The sequence below is a fragment of the Carcharodon carcharias genome, chromosome 3, assembly GCF_017639515.1.
Source record: "Carcharodon carcharias isolate sCarCar2 chromosome 3, sCarCar2.pri, whole genome shotgun sequence".
NCBI classification, from domain to species: Eukaryota; Metazoa; Chordata; class Chondrichthyes; order Lamniformes; family Lamnidae; genus Carcharodon; species Carcharodon carcharias.
In genome coordinates this window covers 137400056-137417303 of record NC_054469.1, presented here as the reverse complement: position 1 = coordinate 137417303, position 17248 = coordinate 137400056, and the positions used below count along the sequence as shown (strand labels likewise).

The 17248-nt window shown below is 45.8% G+C and overlaps 1 protein-coding gene across 7 annotated transcripts in view; it reads right to left on the bottom strand.

Moving 5' to 3' along the window:
* Positions 1–17248, bottom strand: part of LOC121276219 (serine/threonine-protein kinase 31-like) — a 134499-nt gene that overhangs the window by 38869 nt on the left and 78382 nt on the right. The window lies entirely within an intron of this gene.

The window sequence follows — 17248 nt, the reverse complement described above, 5'->3', positions numbered from 1 at the left end:
TGGATGCCACATTTGCCTGGGCCTTCATTTATGTCCATTCTGCTACAGTTGAGTCCAGTAAGAATGAGAGAGCCCTCAGAGTTGCTGTGCTGGCTACATTCCCACAGGTCCCGAGAGGACAGATTGCACCCATATGGCAATTAAGATCATACATTACCCAGCATGACTCATCAATCAAAATGGAATCCACTCCATTAATGTTCAGCTGGTATTAATCACCAAAATATTATCATGCATGGCTGTGTAAGATACCCAAGCAGCTTCCATGATGCTGATCTTTCAAAAGTCTCCCACAGACATCGTCATCCTGAATTCTGCATGGTGTGTTGTCCCACTGGTGCCAGGGTAAAGGACATCAAGGTGAGGGTGCAGAATATTCTACAAGAGGAATGGAGTGAGCCAGAAGTTGTGGTACCCGTCGGTACCAACGACAGAGAGAGCAAATATTAAGGTCTTGCGGTCACTTTCAGGAGCAAGTTTAAAAAAGGACCTTCAAGGTATTAATCTCTGGATTATTCCCGTGCCACATGCTATTGAGAATAGAAATAGGAAGACAAGCACAATCGATGCATGGCTTGAGACATAGTGCAGGAGGGAGGGTTTTAGATTCTTGAGGCATTGGGATCAGTTCAGGGACAGGAGGCACCTATTCAAAAGGAATGGGTTGCACCTCAATAGGACTGTGACAAATGTACTCACGGCGAGATTCACTAATCTGGTTGAGGAGGGTTTAAACTAAATTGGCAAGGGGATGGGCACCAGCGTATAGAAGTACAACAGGAATAAGGTGCATAAAGGAGTGGTAATATCAGATAGTAATATAGAAGGAAGTATACCATGTTAGACAGAAGCAAACTAAGAGGGACAATGGGAAGTACAAAGACAAGTTTACAATGCATGTATGTAAACATACAAGTTGTGGTGAATAAGGTTAATGAGCTACAAACAAATGGCCATGTGAGAATATGACGTAGTGGCAATAATGGAAATGTGGCTAAAGATGGTGAGGATTGGATGCCTAATATTAAAAGAATCTGAAGTGTTCAGAAAACATAGGAAAGGGAAAAAGGGAGGTGGTGATTAAAGAAGGCATCAAAAGTTGTTTGAATGTTTTCATGGTGAGGGAAGACTGAGTAAGATGATTTTGCATTTACACCATGTGAAATTTGCTCTGAAAAGAGCAGTGTTACCTTAAGAGTTCCTTGAACAACTGGTAGGCCTCAACGTTTCAGACAACATACTCTGCCTTCCATCTGGAGGAATGACTGGAACAAATAAAAGTGGTCATTATATATGATGGAGGATGGAGGTATGGATGGAATCTTACTGTTGATTGGTCAGGCTATTGTGTTTGTAATAGGGTTGGTACATGCTAACATTCTTGCTGCCAACTGGTCAACATTGTAGATTGGGTCGAAATGTGTTTCCTGAGCAAGGGTAACCAGAGGTTACTGGTGAGACATCAGATCATCACTCGAGTGACATCTAACTACCCTTACTTAAATACATCATCCATTCTGCACAGTCAATACTCGAGCAAGAACAATCAGTGGTTTAAGGTATAGATTGGTAATGGAGAAGACGAAGGTACAATCTAAAGTAGAACTTCTAAATCGGAATGCTAACTTCAATGGGATAAGAGTGGATCTAGCCAGGGTAAGATGGAACCCAAGATTGGCAGGAAAAACTGTAACAGAGTAATGGATGATCATTAAAGAGGAGATGTTTCAGATACAGGCTAGGCACAATCCAATAAGGGAGAAATGTAAAGGAACCTAAAACAGCGCTCCTTGGATGTCAAGGGAGATGGAGAATATGAGGAAACAAACAACAACTAAAAAAAAGAGGGTCTGCGACCAATGTCAGGTCAATCTTCAAGAGAGATCCTGGCCGAATAAAACAGGTTGAGAAGGGAAGAGAAGAGGAAAATAAGTCTGGAAGTAAGAAAATATGAGAATAGAATGACAGTGAACACAAAAGGGAACCCAAAAATCTTTTATTGGCATGTCAGTTGTAAGAGAGTAATAAGAAGTCAGGTGGGTCACTTAGGGACAAGGAGGGCAAATTATGCTTAGACACAGGGAAAGTCTCAAGTACTTTGTGTTGACATTTCCTAAGGAAGAGGATGCCAACAAAACATAGGTGGAAGCGGGAATGGTACAGATAATGGATGAGTGAAAATCATAAGGGTGTACTGGAAAGGCTGACTATGCTTACGAGTGGATAAGTTGCCTGGTCTGAATGGCTCACACCCCCATTTGCTAAAGGAAATAGGAGTGGAGTTGGCAGAAGGGCTTGCCATAATCTTCCAATCTTCCCTAGGATTGGAGAGTGGCGAATGCGACACCCTTATTTAAGAAAGGGAGACTGGTTAGTTTAACATCTGTGATAAGGTTTTAGAAACGGTAATCAGAGGCCAAAAAAAACAACAGGCATTTGGGGAGGGTTGAGTTAATTAAGGAGAGCTAGCATGGATATGTAAATGGAAGATCATGCTTGACTAGTCAAATTCATTTTTTTTGAAGAGGTAACAGAGGCGGTTAATGAAGAGAATGCAATTCATGTTGTCTGTCAAACACTTTCTTTAAATCTCTACAAAGTACCAGATAAAAGCTGGTCAATAAAATTGAGGTTCATGGAATAGGATTGTGCAGTGTCAACTTGGATAAAATATTGGCTTAAGGGCAGAAAACAGCTAGTCATGGTAAACTGTTGTTTTTCAGCCTGGAAATGACCACTGCTTTTTTGATATAAAATGACTTGGATATTTGAATACAGAGTAAACTTTCAAAATGTGATGATACTAAACTTGGAGGCATGGCAAACAGTGAGGATGATACCAACTGACTGCAACAGGACATAGATAAGCTAATAGTTGCATTTTGGCAAAAGGGATAGGGCAAGGAAATACCGACTAAAAGGCACAGTTCTAAATATTGTGCAGAGACAGAGGGGCCTGGGACTCAAGTGCATCAAGCAATGAAGGTGGCAGGACATATTGAGGGAGTAGTTCACAAAGCACATGAGATCAATTGAGTACAATAACAGAAATTATGCTGAACTTGTATAGAGCTCTGGTTCAGTTACAACTAGCTTTTTGCATCCAATTCTCGTTCCCATACTTCACGAAGGATGTGCAGGTCCTTGAGAGGGTGCAGAGGAAATTTACCAGAAAGGAGTTCTAAAGAAAAGAGTCATATTGGACTTGAAACATTAACTCTGTTTTGCTCTCCACAGATGCTGCCAGACCTGTTGAGTTTTTTCAGCACTTTGTTTTTATTACCAAAATTGCTCCAGAATGAGTAACTTTAGCCACAAGGTTAGGTTGGAGAAATTTGGGTTGTTCTCCTTGGAGCAAAGTAGGTTAAGATGAGATGTGATAGAGGTGTACAGACTTACAAGGTTATGACAGGTTTAGATAAGGTAGGCAAAGAAAAGCTGCTCCCATTAGCTGATGGTACCAGGACTAGGGGACATAGATTTACGGTTTTGGGCAACAGATGCAAGGGGTGGGGAGAATGTATAGAACAACAACATAATGACCTGCTTAAGATAGTAGTGGAAGCAGGGATAATGAATGATTTCACAAGAAAATTGGATGGACACTTGAGCGAAATAAACTTGCAGGGTCACCAGGATACAGCAAGGGATTGAACTGACTGCTCACTCTACAAATTGCTGGCATGGACTCAACAGGCCAAATAACCCTCTTCTGTGCAGTAATGACTCTATATATGTACCGCCAAACAGAGTCAGCAGGTGGCTCCTTGCAGGGAAGAGCTACTTTCTAAGCATCTGACCCCTGTGGGAGGCCCTAGCATTAACGCATAGCAAAAGTCCAACAGAGGCCACATGAACATAGCAGTGGTCATTGAGCAAGTAATTGAGATGCTGAAGATGCGATTCAGGTCCCTGGATGGATCTGGGGTCACCCTTCAGTATGCACCAGCAAGGGTTTCCAGAACGATACTGGTCTGCTGCACCATGCATACCATAGCACAGCAGAGGGGACTGGAGCTGCAGGAGGGGGAAGATGACAACCATTCTGCATCTTCAGAAGAGACTAATATGGCCAGGGTACGTGCAGCTGCAAACTAAACTGCCAGGGATGCACTAAGTGGACATAGTCGAGCATGCTTCACCTAATCTGAAGCAGTTCAGTCATTTGGCACTCCAAAGCTGAACCACTCTATCCACTCCAGCCCCCAGCATAATGCTGTCTCAATCATCAATCCATCCCTCTCACTGACACCCAGTGCTTGTCTTCTACTCATCATACTATTTTCTACAAGGCCGAAAGCCACTTAGCAGGTGACAGAAAATAAAGAGGGATGATCAGGCAATGGAGCTCTGACAAACTTGGTGGTGCATTAACACAGACAATAAAACTGACAATTTAACAAACCTTTAAACACCCAAGTGATTTCCCTTGTGAAACTACAATATCATTTTCTTCCTTTTCCAATTACGTCATGGTGATAACACCCATGGCTTCAGCAGTGCAACAGGTAGGTTGTTTGTTCCCTGCTTTAACAGCAGAGATGCTCATGGCTGATGTCCTCTTGTGTGTTGGAGCCCATGAGGGCCCTGTCAAAGAACCCCCACCTGCACCTGTGTAGGTGCAGACTTGGCCACTGGGATATGAAGCAGCTCTGAGTGACAGGAGCAAGGGAGGAGTGCTTTGAGCAGAACCCCCTTTTTCCATTTTCTCCCATATGGCCCATCTCTCTTTATTTGTTCATGGGATGTGGGTGCCACTGGCTAAGGCAGCATTTATTGCCCATGCCTAATTGCCCTTGAGGTGGTAGTGAGTTGCCTTCTTGAACCGCTACAGTCCATGTGGTGTAGGTAGACCCACAGTGCTGGGGGGGGCGGTTGAAGTTCACCCAGCGACAGTGAAGGAACAGCAATACATTTCCAAGTTTGGGGGAGGGGGGTGGAGTTCACCCAGCGACAGTGAAGTAACAGTAATACATTTCTAAGTTAGGATGGTGATTGGCCTGGAGGGGAGCTTCCAGATGGTGTTCCCATCTGTCTGCTACCCTTGTTCTTCTAGATAGTAGTGGTTGCGTGTTTGGAAGGTGCTGTCGAAGGAGGCTTGGTGAGTTCCTGCAGTGCATCTTATAGATGATACACACTGCTGCCACTGTGCGTCAGTGGTGAAGGGAGCAAATGTTTGTGGATGGGGTGCCAATCAAATGAGCTGCTTTGTCCTGGATGTTGTCAAGCTTCTTGACTGTTGTTGGAGCTGCATTCATTCAGGCAAGGGGAGAGTATTCCAGCACACTCCTGACTTGTGCTTTGTAGATGGTGGACAGGCTCTGGAGAGTCAGGAGGTGAGTTGCTCACTGCAGGATTCCTAGGCCTCTGACCTGTTCTTGCAGCCACAGAATTTATATAGTTAGTCCAGTTCAGTTTCTGGTCAATGGTAACCCCCAGAATGTTGATATTGGTGGGTTCAGCGATGGTAATGCCATGGAATGTCTCAGAATCACAGAGTGCAGAAGAGGCCCTTCGACCCATCGAGTCTGCACCGACACGTGAGAAACACCTGACCTACCTACCTACCTACCTAATCCCATTTACCAGCACTTGGCCCATAGCCTTGAATGTTATGATGTGCCAAGTGCTCATCCAGATACTTTTTAAAGAATGAGGCAACCCGCCTCCACCACCCTCCCAGGCAGCACATTCCAGACCGTCACCACCCACTGGGTAAAAAAGTTTTTCTTCACATCCCCCCTAAACCTCCTGCCCCTCACCTTGAGCTATGTCCCCTCGTGACTGACCCTTCAACTAAGGGGAACAGCGGCTCCCGATCCACCCTGTCCATGCCCCTCAATCTTGTACACCTCGATCATTTCACCCCCTCAGTTTTCTCTGCTCCAACGAAAACAACCCAAGTCTATCCAACCTCTCTTCATAACTTAAATGTTTCATCCCAGGCAACATCCTGGTGAATCTCCTCTGCACCCCCTCCAGTGCAATTACATCCTTCCTATAACATGGCGACCAGAACTGCACACAGTACTCCAGCCGTGGCCTCACCAAGGTTCTATACAATTCCAACATGACCTCCCTACTTTTGTAACCTATGCCTCGATGATAAAGGCAAGTGTCCCATATGCCTTTTTCACCACCCCACTAACATGCCCCTCCGCCTTCAGAGATCTATGGACACACACGCCAAGGTCCCTTTGTTCCATAGAACTTCCTAGTGTCATGCTGTTCATTGAATACTTCCTTGTCAAATTACTCCTTCCAAAGTGTATCACCTCACACTTTTCAGGGTTAAATTCCATCTGCCACTTCAGAATTTTCTCCAATAGTTTCCCTACCACTGACAGGAGACTCACTGGCCTATCTCTACACCTTTCTTAAAAAGCAGAACCACATTAGCTGTTCTCCAGTCTTCTGGCACCTCCCTTGTGGACAGAGAGGAATTAAAAATTTGGGTCAGAGCTCCTGCGATCTCCTCCCTTGCCTCCCTCAGCAGTCTGAGACTCAAATCATTCGGACCTGGAGATTTGTCCATTTTTAAACCTGCCAACACCTCTAATACCTTGTCACTCCCTATATCAATTTGCTTAAGAACCTCACAGTCTCTCTCCCAGAATTCAATACCTTCATCCTCATTCTCTTGGGTGAAGATGGATGTGAAGTATTCATTCAACACTCTAGCAATGTCCTCTTGCTCCACCCAGAGATTGCCTCCTTGGTCCCTTATGGGCCATACTCTTTCCCTGGTTATTCTCTTCCCATTGATATACTTATAGAATACCTTGGGGTTTTCCCTACTTTTACCGGCCAGAGCTTTCTCATATCCCCTCTCTGCTCTCCTTATTGCTTTCTTAAGTTCCACCCTGCACTTTCTGTGCTCCACTACTGCCTCCGCTGATTTTCTTCCCTTGTACCTGCTAAAAGCCTCTTTTCCTTCTCATCGTAACCTGAATATTTCTGGTCATCCATTGTTCTCTGGGCTTGTTATTCCTTCCAATCACCCTAGAGGAAATATGTTGAGCCTGTACCCTCCCCATTTCCTTTTTGAACACCCCCCACTGCTCAAGATTTCCCTACATGTAGCTGTTCTCAGTCTACCTTGGCCAGATCCTGCCTTATTTTACTAAAATCCACTCTCCCCCAGTCCAAAACAATTTTTTTTGCAACTTGTCTATTTCTTTGTCCACAACAAACTTAAACTTTACCACCACCCCAGCCACCTGTCCAGCTTCATTCCCCAGAATTAGGTCCAACACTATGCCATCCCTTGTTGGACCCTCTACATATTGACCTTAAAGATTCTCCTGTACACATTTCAAGAAATGCACTCTATCCATGCCCTTAACACTATGTCTATCCAAGTTAATGTTGGGAAAGTTGAAATCACCTAATATAAATACCATATTGTTACTGGTTTTACACACCTCTGCAAATTGTGCACATATTTGCTCCTCAATTTCCCGCTGACGATCTGGGGGTCTATAATAAACACCAATGTGGCTGCCCCTTTTTTATTCCTAAACTCTACCCACAAAGCTTCATTCGATGCCCCCTCCAAGATATAATCTCTCCTTACTGCAGTAACTGACTCCTTAACTAATAATGCAATGCCTCCTCCTCTTTTATCCCCTCCCGTCTCGCCTGAAGATTCTATATCCCGGAAAGTTGAGATGCCAATCCTCCCCCTCCCTCAACCATGTCTCTGTGATGGCTACTATATCACAATTCCACATGTCAATCCTCACCCTTAAGTCATCTGTTTTACCTGTAATGCTCCTGGCATTAAATTAGAGGCCATCCAGCCTTACCTTACTCCCTTGAAATTTAATGCAGCTGTACTCTCTCCGACTTGACTGTTTTACTCCATTGTCATGGGACAGTGGAGATGGTCACTGTCTGGCACGTGTGTGGTGCGAATGTTACTTGCCACTTGTCTGCCCAAGCCTGGATATTGTCCAGGTCTTGCTGCATTTGAACATGGGCTGCTTCTGCATCTGAGGAGTTACAAACTGTGAACATTGTGCAATCATCTCCACTTCTGACCTTATGATGGAAGGAAGGTCATTGATGAAGCAGTTGAAGGTGTTTGGGCATAGGACACAACCCTAAGGAATTCCTGCAGTAATGTCCTGGACCTGAGGCGATTGACTTCCAACAATCACAACCACCTTCCTTTGTGCGAGGTATGACTCCAGCCAGCAGAGGTTTTTCCCAATTCTCAATGGCCCCCATTTTGCTAGGGCTTATTGATGCCACACAGAGTCAAATGCTGCCTTGATGTCAAGAGCAGTCACTCTCCCCTGACTTCAGGAGTTCAGCTCTTTTGTTCATGTTTGCACCAGACAGTAATAAGGAGCTGAGTAGCCTTTGGCGGAACACAAACTAGGCATCAGCAAGCAGGTTATTGCTAAGCAAGTGCCACTTGATAGCGCTGCTGATGACCCCTTCCATCACTTTCCTGATGATTGGGAGTAGATGGGTTGACTGGGTTAGATTTGTCCTGTTTTATGTACAGAACATATCAGGGCAATTTTCCGCATTGCCTGATAGATGCCAGTGTTGTAGCTGTACTGGAACAGCTTGACTAAGGGCGTGCAAGCTCTGGAGCACAAGTGTTCAGTGCTATTGCTGGAGTATTGCCAGGGCCCATAGCCTTTGCAGTATCCAGCGCCTTCAGCTGTTTCATGATGTCAAGTGGACAGAATCGAATTAGCTGAGGACTGGCATCAGTGATGCTGGGGACCACTGGAGGAGACCGAAATGGATCATCCATTCGATACTTCTGAAGATTGTTGCAAATGCTTCAGCCTCATTTCTTGCACTGATGTTCTGGGCTTCCCCATCATCGAGGATGGATATACCTGTGGAACCTCCTCCTCCAGTGAGTTGTTTAATTGCCATCCACCATTCACAACTGAATGTGGCAGGACTGCAGAGCTTCTCTGCTAGCCAAGAGCTGGTGAGTAATTTGTTGCGCTTCACTGAGAGGCTGAATGACTAATGGCCAAAGTGAGGCCTTCCTCTAACCTATTTAAGCTGATGGCGTGTGTGCAGCCATCAAGTCCAACAATGCAATCAGTTGCCTGTCGTGACTGATGCTCCATGCAAGTGGTCCCTCATTCCATGGAGGTAGACATCAGCAGAAAGGCCTGACACATCATGGCAGTTATGCTAGAGGATGGATTCCTCCAATCTCTCTCCAAGGGTATGCTTTGCCTATGGAAACACAGACAGAATTGCACATTTTCTGCTGCTGCTCCAGGATTGTCCTTTTAATCGATGACCCGAGGCTCAGCAACTGCGCCTAGCTGAGCAGAGCTTGGAGGGTTCTGCACCCTAAAAGGGAGTCTCCATTGCTGTTCCTGTCCCCAACACATGCTCATTTGATAAATGTAGCTCACCACATGAAAACCCAGCTACCTGCCTTGGAGACCCACCCCTTCCAAGTTTCACTGATGGAAGGTGCTTGAATCATGTGAGTGTTTCCTCAGAACGCGCGAACTCCTCTGAAGACTCTTCAGCTTCCTCTGCCACTGGTTCCTGAATGACACTTGATGAACCTGTGGGAGATGAAAGACTTCAATCAGGGCTAATAAAGGGGAAACAGCTCAAAGTCATCATTGGTGCAGATCATCAATTTTCAGTGACTGCTGTCATCAAGTCAAATTGAGTTAATGTTCCGTGCCCTATGCCTGTGCAATATCTACTTCTATCATCAGACAGCTGGGGGACCACCACCTTTCCATCACCAATGACCCTGCATATTGAGGTTCTGCTTATCTCCAGTGCGTCTTCTCCATAGAGGGCATGGTGCCTGTGACTGGAGGGTGACTACTCCCAGTTCTCCGTCTCTCCATGACCTTCTGCGCTCTATTCTTCTTTCTTTTCTTGCTTGAGAAGAAAGTGAGAGAAATACAATGAGTGGAATTTTCCATTTCTGTGACAGGCAGAAAAATTGGAGTGATTCCCGCTGGGTGGCAGAGTGGATTTTCCCGCCAGATCTTCCACTTTTCAGCTCATTTATGCATCAGCGAGGAGCTTGCCAAATTTTGTAGCAGAGCTGGCACTTTGTCTGCCTCCCTATTACCTCATGGAGACAAAGGTCCTTGCACCATATTTAAACAGCATCCTCACAGACATTCACACACTACAGGTCAGGTGCGTTGTTCAGGTTCTCAATGGCGCCGAAAAGATCCAAATCCGCCACTCCATGGTTCAGCGAGGCCCCCCTCGGGGTTCTCCTCCAGGCTGCACAGGAAAGGTCCTCTTGCCGAGGGACAGGAACAGGACATTCACCAACCTGGCCAAGGTGGCCTTGGAGGTGGTCGCCAGGGAGGTCAGTGCCCGTGGGCCACAAAAAAGCACTGCCCTGAGGTTCAGGAAAAGGATGAATAATCTGATCTGTTCTGCCAGGGTAAGTGAACCTTCTCCTCACTCCAAATTCTCACTCCCATAAGGGCATCAGGCAGGCTAAGGGTTAGAGTTCACAAGGATGTCACACACTACCAGCAGATGGGACATCAGCACTGAATGTCTGCCAGCCACTTATCATCTCCTGTAAGATCCTGCACAAACAGCGTCGTCGTCAGTTAATTGGAGAGGGCTCAGAACACACAACAAGCATGCATGCTTCTGAATTGCTCTTCCATCTGTAGTGCTCACAGTTAATCCACCTGTCTTCATGCAGGATAAGATTTCCCACTACAAAAGGGAGAGACTGAAGACCGAAGAGGGGATCCCAGAGTTGAGGGCACTCTCCCCATATAAAAAACAGGCAGAGCCGGCTGGAGAAGTTAAGGGTTCTTCTTGCATGGAAGACAAAATCAGCCAGCCCCAATAAGTCAGTGAGTTTACGTCAACAACATGCAGGCAAAGACCATGAGTGACCTATAAGTTGAGCCTGCCTAGTCAATCATTAATCATCACTTTCCTCTATTCCAGCCACCAACAAAGCAGAGGGAAAGTTCCAGCAAACGTCTCAGCCCCAGCACCCCTCAAATGAGGATTCTAAGGAAGCATCCAAGGAAGACCCATCACTGTGTTCACCTGCACCCTCCACCAGCGCAGATCACACCTTGGGGTGGGGGTCCTAGTTCTAGAGTGGGTTCAAGTTCACAATCTGCTGATCACTTCACCGACACATGTCCACAGCAGGTGGAGGCACTGAGAGGCGAGGTCTCTGACACTCAGAGGACTGCAGGAGACTAGGCCCCTGCAAAGTCTGAGTCCGATGATGAGTCTCTGCAATGGGTCCTGAAAGAAAGGGTGGAGATGTAAAGACAGGCAGGGGAACATGAGATAGGGTTGTCAAAGGCCATCACCAGGCTGGAATGAAGGATGGAGGGGACGATAAATATTCTGCCTAATGTCTTGGCTCTGGCATGCGAGCACATAGAAGTCTCCATGGGAAAGGTGACGGCCATCTTGGAAACCCAGGTCCAGCAGTTTCTGCTGGATTTGCGCATGGGTGCATTCCAGAAGTGGCTAGGCAAGAGGGTGACGGGAAACCTCAACCTCCCTCCAGGTGCCCCTTCGCCTCAAGGAGTCAGGGAGGGGTCCCTCTAGCCCAAAGGGAGGAGCAGCTCCAGCCAGACACCCCAGGGGCATCCACCCAGGAGTCTCCAAAGGCGTCCTGCCGCTCCAAATCCCCTCTGCCTGAGAACCCATCAACTCTAGCAGTTCAGGCTGAGAAGGATGCACCCGCCCCGGAGCAGGAGACCCTTAGCAGGTCAGGGCCCTGCAGGCCTCGAGCCACCAGAAGAGACAAAGTCATCTAAGACAAGATGGCATGGTAATCGTCAGGCTGCCTCCACCTCTGCTGATGTTGGGGCTGGTGGACAAGGGAAAATTAAAAAGTTGTGAATGCACAATAGTGGCACAGGTGTTCAATCACTGTACATACTTTTCACTTTTGTAAATATGTTTCACATTTATGCCTCTCCAAGTCTCAGGTATTGAATAACTTATGCATGTGATGCAATGTCCCACATTCATTTAAGGATACCAAATGCCAACCCCTCCCCACCAATTATCTCCCAACTTTTGTCTCAGTTCTATGTGACTCACTCAATCACCTTTAGTTCCACATAAGCGACATGAACAAACTCAGTTCCTAACTGGAAATAATGGTTCTGCAATGCAGAAACAACCCTTCATCTGAGGCTCACCTTGTGACCTCATGAGATTCGTTCGTGGAAGGTCAGTGATTATCCTCATGCTGCAACACTGAAGTCTGTTCTTTGTGATTGTTACAAGTATTTATTGCAGCCCATGTTGGAATCTTTTCACCCAATTGCACTCTAATTTTTTTTTTAAAATCATTTTATGGGATGTGGGCATTGCTGGCTAGGCCAGCGTTTATTGACCATCCCTAATGGCTTTGAATTTATGACAGAGGTTTTGGTAAAAGTATTAATCATCGTGGACCACCATAGTCTTTCATCCCTCAATGCAGCATTATTTCGTCTCTGCTTTTAAGGCTCAACATTACTCCTTTATTAGTTCCCACTCTCCCCATGTAAGATGTTGAACAATGCAAGTTGGTTACACTCGGTGACGTTTTAAACGTCTGTGTGACAAGCATGAGCCTGTGATGTCAAAAGTGTGTACTCATCCTGATGAAGCCATCCGATTACCTGCAAGGATCTTACTTTGCTCCTGAATGGCTGGAAGCATTTTTTGACGGAATCCCTTATTGAGGTAACAGAACACCAATCAACATGGATTTCATTATATGACTGAGCAATGCCCTAGAGTTCATAGCAAGAATTGACCTTTGTGAGACGAACAATTTAAAAGAACTGTAATGATATGAAAGCGATGCTCCGAAACATCACCCAAGTGCTCATCAGTATCTATGAGAAGAGTAAGTCATCATTGACTGCTGTTTCAAAAGTGACTGGGCCATATCTCTTCCAGGTGCCAAGGCAATATAGGATATAAACTTGGCAGGCTTCCAACGAATGCAGGTTCATGAGTGATTGACAATAATCACACAATGGTCCTGCTGAACCAGAGTACAATGCTAACATGGCTTGGCCTAAATAGCCAAGTGGTTATGGTACTGGACTTGTAACCTCAAGATCAAGAGTTCAAATCTCACAACGGCAAACTATGAAACAATGTAACTTCATCTGAATAGGAACAGATGGAAACGTGTTTGTACTCGAAAGAGTTACAATGCTAACATAACTCTTGGATTTGCATCCATGTTGCTATGTTACGGATCACTGCCTTCTGATGTCTGATGGCATTTTGGGGCTCAATATCAAGCGAGCTGGTGTTTGGAGAGATGGTGCTGTCCAGATGTAGCTCCATCTTAGACAGTCAAGTGATAGCCAGTGACAGAATTTTTCTTCTCAGAACTGCCTTGCTAATCTCCTGTCACACTTATATGAGTGCATCAATGTGTGCAATAGCGCTTTTCCGTCTTGAAGGCTACCATGGCCACTGACTTAGCGCTCCATGGTTGAAAGGACAGCAGTATGCGTTGTTGATTAATGATGTGCCCTTGTGAAGTGCTTATTTCCTTACACAGTAGCCACATGATCCTTAGGCTATTGCGCCTTCCAAGACTGCCCCCATAAGTTCAAGGGTTCAATGCTTCTTCCATTTTCATTTTCAGACTGATGCCCTTTCATGGAGATGTTGAAGATGGCAATGAAGGTCTTATTGTCTCCCCTGCATCGAACAGGAGCATAACTGCACTCATATCGACTTGTCTTCACATTATTCTTCCTAGAATCTTGTAGCTTTGAGGTTGTCAGGGGCACATCTTCCCTATCATGCACACGCAATGACTTCCTCATGTGGCTAGTCTGAATTATCACCCTCTGCAAATTCATCACTTTCAACATCCTCCTCATCCAAGGAGATGTGTAGCTCCTCCAGGTCTCCCTCTGGTAATGCATACCCCTTTCTCAGTGCTAGGTTGCACAGGGTGCAGCAAACAACAATGATGCAGGTTACCCTGAGTACTGAACAGTCCTGCCTGATCGGTCCAAATATCTGTAAGAGGCCAATAGTCTGCTCTATTAAGGACATTGTGACTGAATGCGTTGCACTGCATTTCTCCTCAGATGCACTCTGTGGACGTTGAACAGGCGTCGTTAACCAAATCTTTAGAGGTAACCCTGATCATCGAGGAGCCAACCCTCTATGCACTGAGGGCACTCAAAGATCCGTGGCACCTGCGAATGACTCAAGATGCAAGAGTCTTGAGAGCTCTCTGGGTCGCTAGCACAAACATGCATTATCTGCTTTCTGTGATCACAGGTAGGTTAGGCATTGAAAGAGTGAAATCTTTTCCTATTAAAAAATCTCAGAAGCTGCTGCCAGGGAGCTCTCAAGGCCACATGCGCAGTTGATGGCACCCTGCACTTGCCTGAGGTTACTGCAAATCTCACAGCTCTGGTATTCTGGCTTGGTTCATCCATGTGGGATTGCACGTATTGACAAGCTTTATTGAAAAGGCCATTGGTCACTCCCTTACACATTTATGTGTCGCTGATTGAGGGATTCCTCAGAGGTCCCCAGTGGAGCCCTGGAAAGATCTGCTGGCAAAGAAAGTTCTGTGTGGTGGTAACTAAGTAAAACCAGCATTGGATGTCCTCCCAGTCTGCGCAACATGGGTTCCTCACAGAATGTGACAAATATGAGCTACCACATCCCTCAACAAGCGAAGATATCTGAGGCACTGTATCTCATTCATCTCCATGTACGAGCAGTGTCTTCTGTAGGCCCTTGGTTGTGCCAATCATCTTTGTGGATTTGGTCCCTCCTTTTCAGCATCTGGGCTCCCTGTTGGCTCTTGTTCCTCAAGTCGACTGTCTTCCCTGAGCTGTGACAAACACCGACGGGCCTTTCTTCTCTTCATTTGCATGAAGGCCATCAAGAAGGCAGTGTTGCATGCAGCCTGCATTCTCAATCCTCGTTAGTGTAAAATGATACAATTCAGCAACCAATGTTAGTTGCCATTTATTCATGTTCCTCTATATACAAGGCAGCTATACATTCTTGACTTTCCCTTGGTCTGCACATCACATGCCAAGGCCACCACCTGCAGGTTGATATCATCCTGGAGGACGAAAGCTGCCTGATCTCCTCAGTCAGATGTGAATGTGCACTCAAAAAAAAAAAAGTGTGCATCAGGGTCCAAAGACCCAAGTCCTAGGAACCAGTCAGCCTTATAATGGTTGTCCTCCAGTGGCTTTTACATCAACTATGGATACCAACTCCTTGCACTTCTTTCCTGACTGCAAGCATGGTGCCTTCAATGCAATGGCCAATGCCCTGGGAAGATGGAGGCTTGGAGGGCCCATGCTGCCTCTGCGCATATGTGGCCATTTATTCTTGGGGCATGCAACCATACTGACATGTCTCTGAGAATCAGATGCTAATTAAGACCATAGGAGAATAACACAGATGAACACATTACTTAAGAGTTAGTGCAGGAGGGAGGGTTTTAGATTCCTGGATCACTGGGACCATTTCTGGGGATGGTGGGACCTGGACAAGTGGGACGGTCTACACCTGAACCAGAGTGGGATTAACATCCTTGCGGGTGGGTTTGCTAATGCTGTTGGGAGGAGTTTAAACTAATTCAGCAGGGGGTGGGGACACAATGTTAGCAGAATAGGGACACATCATAATATGGTAAAACAATCAAGTCAGAGGGAGTACAGCTGCATTAAGTTTCAAGGGAGTGATGCAAGGCTGGACTGCCTCTACTTAAATGTCAAGAGTATTACAGGTAAAACAGATGAGTTAAGAGTGAGGATTGACACATGGAATGTGATATAGTAGTCATCACTGAGACGTGGTTGAGGGAGGGGCAGGATTGGCAGCTCAACATTCCGGGATATAGAATCTTCAGGCGAGACAGGGGAAGGAGTAAAAGAGGAGGAAGCATTGCATTAATAGTTAAGGAGTCAGTTACTGTAGTAAGGAGAGATTATATCTTGGAGGGGGTATCGAATGAAGCTTTGCGGGTAGAGTTTAGGAATAAAAAAGGGGCAGCCACATTGTTAGGTGTTTATTCACATCCATCTTCACCCAAAAGAATGAGAATGAAGATACTGAACTCAGGGAGTGAGACTGTGAGGTTCTTGGGCAAATTGATATTGGAAGTGACAAGGTATTGGAGGTGTTGGCAGGCTTAAAAGTGGACAAATCTCTAGGTCGTGATGATTTGTGTCCCAGACTGCTGAGGGAGGCAAGGGAGGAGATCACAGGGACTCTGAATCAAATCTTTAATTCCTCTCTGGACACATGGGAGGTGCCAGAGGACTGGAGAACAGCTAATGTGGTTCCACTATTTAAGAAGGGTCGTAGAGAGAAGCCAGGGAACTACAGGCCAGTGAGTCTCACATCAGTGGTAGGGAAACTACTGGGGAAAATTCTGAAGGAGAGAATCTATCTCCACTTGGAGAGGCAAGGTTTGATCAGGGATAGTCAGCATGGCTTTGTCAGAGGGAGGTCATGCCTCACAAGTTTGATTGAATTTTTTGAGGAGGTGACCAGGTGTGTAGATGAGGATAGTGCAGTTGATGTAGTTTATATGGATTTCACCAAAGCCTTTGACAAGGTCCCACATGGGAGACTTATAAAGAAGGCAAATGCATATGGGATGCAGGGTAATTTGATGACATGGATTCAAAATTGGCTTAGTTGTAGGAGACAAAGGGGGTTGACAGAAGGATGCTTTAGTGACTGGAAGCCAGTGTCCAGTGGCATACCAGAGGGACCTGTGCTGGGTCCCCTAATATTTGTCATTTACATAACTGACATAGATGACTATCTGTGGGGGAGGATTAGTAAGTTTGTGGATGACACAAAGATTGGCCGGGTGGTTAACAGTGAGGTTGAGTGTCTTGGGCTACAGGAAGCTATCGACGGGATGGTCAATTGGGCAGATAAGTGGCAGATGGAATTTAACCCTGAAAAGTGAGAGGTGATATGTTTTGGAAGGAGTAATTTGACAAGGAAGTATTCAATGAACAGCATGACACTAGGAAGTTCTGAGGAACAAAAGGACCTTGGCGTGTGTGTCCATAGATCTCTGAAGGCAGAGGGTCATGTTAGTGGGGTGGTGAAAAAGGCATATGGGACACTTGCCTTTATCAATCAAGGCATAGATTACAAAAGTAGGAAGGTCATGTTGGAGTTGTATAGAACCTTGGTGAGGCTACAGCTGGAGTACTGTTTGCAGTTCTGGTCTCCACATTACAGGAAGGATGTGATTGCACTG